The following is a 7,527-nucleotide window of genomic DNA, read 5'->3' as shown; positions in this document are numbered from 1 at the left end:
TGGTTATGATTATTTATATAACCACGTGGAGCAAAGAAGAGAAAGAGAAAAAGGTTTTCCAGAAAACTCTTCATCCTTCTTCCTCCTCTCAATGTGAGCTCCATAGCTGAGGTGAGTTCTTATAAGTTGGTTATTTCTTGAAATTTAAGTTTAGTTATGCTCTTTGGGTGATACATAAGCTTAAGGAGAGCTTAAGATTTCTTAAAACCAAAAGATGCGGAAGTTATGAATGATTACGAGTAAGGGTTTTTTTAATGAATTATTGAGGAAGAGTTCATAAATGAGTTTTGAAATGAAATTTAACTTGTCATATGTTGGAATAAGAAATCTAAAGTGCTAGAAATGGATTTAGAACATATTGAATAATTGGTATGATTTTTGGTTCTAAATGTTCTATGAGAATTTTTTGATGTTAATGTTATAGTATGCCCAAAGACCAATCATATGATGATTGTAATAATACTTTTATTTATCGATTTTATTGAATAAAGGCATTACCGCTATTATTTTCAGTTATATATATGTGTTTAGCATAAACTGGAAGATAATAAAGTCCATGTAATGACATAATTGTTATTATTAAAAGATCCCTAGTCAAGTATTATTATGGGCATGGACAATAATAATACGCTTAAGACTAACATGTTATTGATTGATGACAATGAGTTGTCATTGACATAGAGATGTCAGAATTGATACATGATTATATTGTTAGAGAACAATGTATTGGATTGACCACCATGAGCATATGTCTTGGATTATTATGTGACAATCATAACATTGCTCATGGTGATAACTATATGTATGATCCTCATACTTGAGAACAATACTATCCCAACATATATTGTTGTATGTTTTGATGCAGTTAAACAAGCTCGATAATTGGTTGCTCTATAAAGACTGTTATTGAATATATCTCAATATATGTAGTGGGTGTGTATGATTAAGATAGGATTTGTCCTTCCTACATAATAGGAAATATATCACAGACCACTTGATTGAGTGAGACTAGAAACGCATGGCCATGCTCGAATAAGTTGATATGAGATATCACAAACTATTCGTTAATTAAAGTCTACTCTAGATATCAAGAAACAATAGATGGGCTATACAAGTGTGACTATTCCAAGACTTGTGCCTATTCTAGATATAAAGGACATAAGGATGTAATACATAAAAGAGTTAATCACCAAGATGATATGTCGAATCATATTTTCTTGTAACTTAGGTGACAATGATATATTGCTAGATGTCACTCATTGTATGTAATTTTAGAATTGTTCTAATAATTACTACTAACGTTACAAGAACCTACAGGGTCACACCCTAGGATTGAAATGAGCAAAGATGTACAATTTGTTGTACGTTACTAAAATATATCTAAAGTTAAGATATGTATATTTGATATACATATGAATTAAATTATCCCGAATATATTAAGTAAGCATTAAAAGAATGTAATTTATATTACAACTCTTTTAATTGCTATATATATATATAATTTGGAATAATTAAATAAATGTTTTAAGTAAACATTACAGATTGTAATTCTGATTATAAGTCTCTAATGTATATTTAAGTTGAATTAATTAAATAATATTTTATTTATTAATTCAAAACAACTTTAAAAACCCTAAGATGTTAGGGTAATGGATATAAAAGGGTGTGTTAAGTCTAGCATCCGTTTTGCAACACACACACAAACCCTTCAGCCGTTTTCTCTCAAAACAGTTTTGGGGAAAACAAATATTGCTCTCAATCGGGTGAACTGAGTAGAGGCCGAGACGTGATTTCGTGGAGGCTTTCGATTTGAATCGATCTACACCATCAGTATTCACTGCTGTTTTTGTTGTTTTTCAAGGAACCTGTTGTAAGTATTCGCATCCTTTCCTCCCGATTTTGGTTTTTCGTACTTGGATCGCTGGTGAGACCGTCGAGTTTTGTTTCCGCTGCGTCATGGGGTGCGCCGACGGTCCTAACAATTAAAGTATGTTAAAGTGTGGTAAGGTAATTTTAATAAGCATGCTATAGTTTGAAGGTTTGAAAGGAGTTAAAAGTAAGGGTTATGGATGGGTTTGGTAAAAATTCAAAATGAAATAGGAGATTTCTAGGCAAGGGGTATCGGTACTGGATGAACAGTACCGATACTCCAAAGCAAAAAGTAGGTCATGTTTGGGTTGGGTATTGATACTAGATGAACAATATCAATACCAGAAGCTAAAAGTGGATAAATCCTTCATAGAGTATCGATACTGAAGAGTTAGCATCGATACTGAAAGGTTAGCATCAATACCAAGAGTACTGATACCATTATGCAAGTACCGATACCATTTTAAAGATGGAATTCCATAACAGAAAAAGGGTATTGATACTGAAGTATAGTATCGATAGCACAATAAGGAAGTATCAATACTATACCTTGGGTACCGATACTATTCAAAATGAAAATTTGAATTAAGTACTTCTTTTAGCTTACGTTATTGATGATTGATTCATAATGCTTAGAATTCTGAAATTTGTATCGAATATATATTTGTGTAGATATCAAATCAAACAAGTTTCAGAACAGTTGACGAGTTAAGATCGATCAAGAGAGAGATAAAGAGTTATAGGAGTTGATTGGACTAAGTGAGGCTAAGATGAGTGCATATTACTATGACATATGATTTTATGGAAACTAGACTTGCGATGAGTATGTTTCTCATGTTTTTCTTTCATGATTGCATTAATACTAAAATGTGATTAATATGGTTTCTATGGGTATTTGAGTATATGAATATTTAATATATGTTACTTGCAATGTTATACATGAGTATTATATTATATGTTAGTCTATGTGTTATATGAACTATGTGGATAAATGAGAATATGATATAAGATATGTGATAGGATCTACGCATTTATATGAACTAATGGTATAAGCCATGAGACATGACCTATGCTATTTCTTGACTATGTGAAATAATTTATAAGATATGAAATAAATGGTAAAGCCCATAGTATATGATATGAGAGCTGAGGGTATAATTGGCATGCCAAGAGTCATGTTCTACGCGGTCCTTCGGGACAATTCTACGTGGTCCTTTGGGATATTTCTACGCGGTCCTTCGAGACATTTATGTGGTCTTTTGGGACATTCTATGTTGCACTTCGGTGCAATTTTATACGAGCTATGGTGACAACATTTGTACACAACCTCAATGCACTCACATACCTTAAGTTCTCAATAATGTAACATGGGCTAATAAAAGATATAATATGAAATAAGATTGAATAATGTGATAGATTATTATTTGTTAAATGCAGGTCCTTGTATGTTCTTGTTGAGTGGATATATGATGATTTTTATTACACTATGATATTATAGGATTGCATGTTTCATGATTTCATTATTGCATTATTGTATTATATGCCTCACTAAGTCCGTGACTTAGCGTGCGAGTCTTTCACATGTAGGTTCAAAGAAACAAGGAGATCCAAGTTAGGGCAGGCGACAAGACAGTATATATTGACTGAAGATCATATCATAATTAATTTAAGCAGTAGGTACTTTTGTTATATGTTATTTTGTTGGTATGTAAATAAAGATTTAAATTAAATTTGTTGTGATAGGTTTTTTAAACCTTTTTTATTGTATTTATGTAAAGTTTTACATTTTATTTTAATGAAGGATGATTTCGATGAGATCCTAATCGACTTCGAAAATTCCAATGGAAGATGTCGAAATCGTGTTGATATTCAATATTTTATGGATGCTCTCCGTCGCAATGACCTTTGTGACATGTGACCATCCCGGGGATGATTCACTTGGCACAAGGGTAGTTCATCTGCCACTCGTATTTGTGAACGGTTGGACATGTTTGTTCCCACTCCGACTTGGTCTACATTATGGCCACATTCTACAGTTTCCAGTAAATTTAGCACTGCTTCAGATCATTTCTTTAGACACCGATCCATCTTTGCCAATAATATGTACAACTAGGTCAGACTACTGTCGGTTTGATGAATGATTAGCTTCGGATGTTGACTATGTTCGACGGGTACAACAGATTTGAAATGACGTTGGTTCTTCAACTTTGTCCAAGATTCATTCTGTGGGGCCTGGTCTAAAATATTGGCAAAGAACGCAATATATGACAAACGAAGGCAGAATCAACGACATTCAAGCAGAGGTAAATCGCGTGCTTCAAAGGCCAATGAGTGACGTAGAACTGACACGTTTTGGTGCGTTGAAAGATGAATTGCATCGTCGTCAGCCTCGTGAGGAGAGTTATCGGCACTAACGGTCCCGAGTTATGTGGTTAGAAGATGGCGACAAACACTGCCTACTTCCACTCACGCTCGTCAGCTCGTCGTTAGAAGAATTTAATCCGAGGTATTTATAATTCTGCTGGCTCTTGGATCGACCAGACAGATGAAACTCATAACGAGGCCGTCCATCATTTTCGATCGCTATAGAGTGCGACAATGCCCACTAACATGGATGTTGTCATTTAAAATGTTCAGCCTGTCATTACACCGGATATGAGTGTTGCCCTTATTCGCAATTATTCCAGAGAGGAAGTACTCACAACATTTAAACAAATTCACCCTCATATGGCGCAAAGATTAATGGTCTACTGGGAAGTTTCTTTCGCTCATTTTGGCCGATTGTTGTGGAAGATGTTATCTCGCTTTGCCTTGATCAGTTAAATAGTCGCACATCTATGGAGTCTTTTAAACAAACGATTCTTGTTCTCATGCCAAAGGTGACCGAGCCAACTTTGATGGATCAATTCCGGTCAATAGCGTTACGTACGGTTCTATAAAAATCGTGTCTAAGGTGCATGTAAACCGACTTCGTCCATTAATAGCAGTTTGTGTGGATGGAACTTAGGGAGTGTTTGTTCTAGGCCGCTTAATTTCCGACAATGTTCTCATTACTCACGAGATTTTCCACTATTTGAAATCGGGTTCTAATAGTTCATCTAAAGAGGCAATCTTGAAGATTGACATGGAAAAGGCGTATGATCACGTAGTTTGGACATTCTTACGTAATATGTTATTGAGGCTAGGCTTTGTGGTTTCATGGGTTGATCGAATTACGAATTGTGTCACTACGGTCTCCTATAGAATCGGGATTAATAGTGCTCTAATGGATGTTTTTTTCCACATTGAGGGCTTAGACAAGGAGATCCAGTGTCCCCATTCCTATTTGTTTTGTGCGCACAAGGTCTCTCTTCTTTTCTACATGCAGAACAGAGGGCTGGTATAGTTGTTGGTCTCCGAATCTATCGTACGGGACCCTAAATAACTCATCTATTATATGCGGACGATTGTCTTCTTTTTCTCAGTATTTATGGGGATGAATTTCGGCGCATCAGGGAGGTATTTGATATCTATGAGGCTGCTTCTAGGTAAAAGGTCAATTATTCAAAGTCAAATCTTTATTTCAGTCCATTAATAGATCCAAAGATTTAGGAGAGTCTTAGTGCTTTGATTGGGGTCTCCCATGTTGCTGATCTTGGTTTTTATCTTGGAATGCATCTTGTTATCGGCAGAAACAAAAATGCAGCATTTGATTTCTTACGTGATAAAATGGTGAAGAGGGTTCAAGGATGGACGAACATACATTGTCCTATGGAGTTCGTGTTGTTTACATTCATTCGGTCGGTCAGGCCTTCACCACATACGTTATAGGGTGTTTTGCTTTTCCTGGCAGAATTATCCAAGATATTACAACTGCGTTCAGATCGTACTGGTGGTCAGGGGATCAGGGTGTTCAAACATTTAATTCAGCCACAGATCGAATCAAATTACTATTAATCGAACCGAACTTTTATTTGAAATATTAATCGAACCAAACAAAGTTCGGTTATTTTGGTCGGTTAACCGAATTAACCGAAATATTTTATGATTTTTTTATTAGATTAATTTAATATAATATATGTATATTTTTTATTTGACTTACAAATTAATTAAATATTGATAATTTAATGAATCTAGAGTGATTAAAAAAAGCAGGCATTAATTTTTAATGGGCTTGAGCTTAAAATAGGTTTATAATATATATAATATTTAATTCGGTTAATTAATTGATTTTAAACCGAATTAACCGTTAACCGAATATTGAAAAACATTAATCGTTCCTCGACCGAATTAACTGAACTAATTCGGCTCAGTCAGTTAATTCAGTTAAAACCGAATAGTGAACACCTCTACGGGGACCCTTCGATCGCGGATGGCCACTTGTCGCATGAGATAATATTTCTCAGCCAAAGAGGGTTGGAGGTCTTGGTTTTCTTAATTTGCAGTTGTTTAATTTTGCTATGCTCGAGAAACAAGTTTGTCGATTTATCCAACATTTGACAAGTCTTCTCTCATGTTTGCTGACCACCAAATACTTCTCATCGGGAGATATTTTTTTCATTGTCTTTTGGTGACCGGCCATCCTATGTTCAGAAAAGCATTTTTTAGGATGTGGAAATGATCAACATGCTTATTTTTGTAGGATTGGAATAAATAGCAAGGTTACCATACATCTGCACCATTGGGGGTACTGTTGTTGTCCAGTTCTCTACTACGCATAGGGACAGTGGCACATCACCAATAATGGTGGGAGAGTTCATGATTCCAAATGTATCAATTTGGAACACAATCTTGGTTCATTAAGTGTTACATCCCTATGATGTTGCGGCTACTTGGATTGCCCAATTGTTCTAGTTTAAAATGGTGTCTTATTGTGGAAAGGCCATTCATCAGATATATATTCTGTTTGTTTGGGGTATAATTGGTTGTCTCGTTTGCATCGACAAACGATTGTTGTTTCTCGGTTGTGGTTAGCACTTGCTATGCTCCGACCTCTTCCTAGGGTCCATGTATTCGTTTGATGTCTTCGTATGAAGCTTTACTAATGTGTTGCCACTTATCTTTGGTTGGAATATCATATGGGATCTGCCCTCTATGTGGCTTGGCAGATGAAACAATCTTGCACACTATTAGGGAATGTCATGAAGTTCTACATGTTTTCTCCAGGGTTGGTTTACCATCTTTTATAGTCTCTGAAACTTTTTCCTCTTGTGGCCAGTGGCTAGAATCAATGTTGACGCTTCTTGATAATGGTTCTTTCACGCATTTGATTGTCTTGCTCTTACAAGTATGGCATCAAATAAATGTATTGTTGTATGAATATCACCTTCTTCCAAATTGACACATAACAACATCTTCACGAAGCTCTACAAATTGTGTACATGAAGCTATGTAATCCTTTTCTCATCTAGAAACATTCTTCATTTTCGGGTTTTTTGTTAAATGGTGCAAACTTTCGACTAGTGTATTCAAACTCAATGTTGATGGGGCATGTCCATCATCACCAGTTTTTATGACAGTTGGAGGAATTGTTCGGGACTCAGAGGGATTGGTTCATGTTGGTTTTGCTTTGGGTCTCCAAGTTCATCGTGATCCGCAGCTAATAAAGGCTCATGTTATATGTTTTGGCCTCTGATTTTCTGTGGAATTCTGCTATACCCAACTTATTGGAGAATGATG

This window comes from Hibiscus syriacus, unplaced genomic scaffold, assembly GCF_006381635.1.
Source record: "Hibiscus syriacus cultivar Baekdansim isolate YM2019G1 unplaced genomic scaffold, ASM638163v2 tig00018827_pilon, whole genome shotgun sequence".
Taxonomy (NCBI): domain Eukaryota; kingdom Viridiplantae; phylum Streptophyta; class Magnoliopsida; order Malvales; family Malvaceae; genus Hibiscus; species Hibiscus syriacus.
This window is presented reverse-complemented; position numbering follows the sequence as displayed.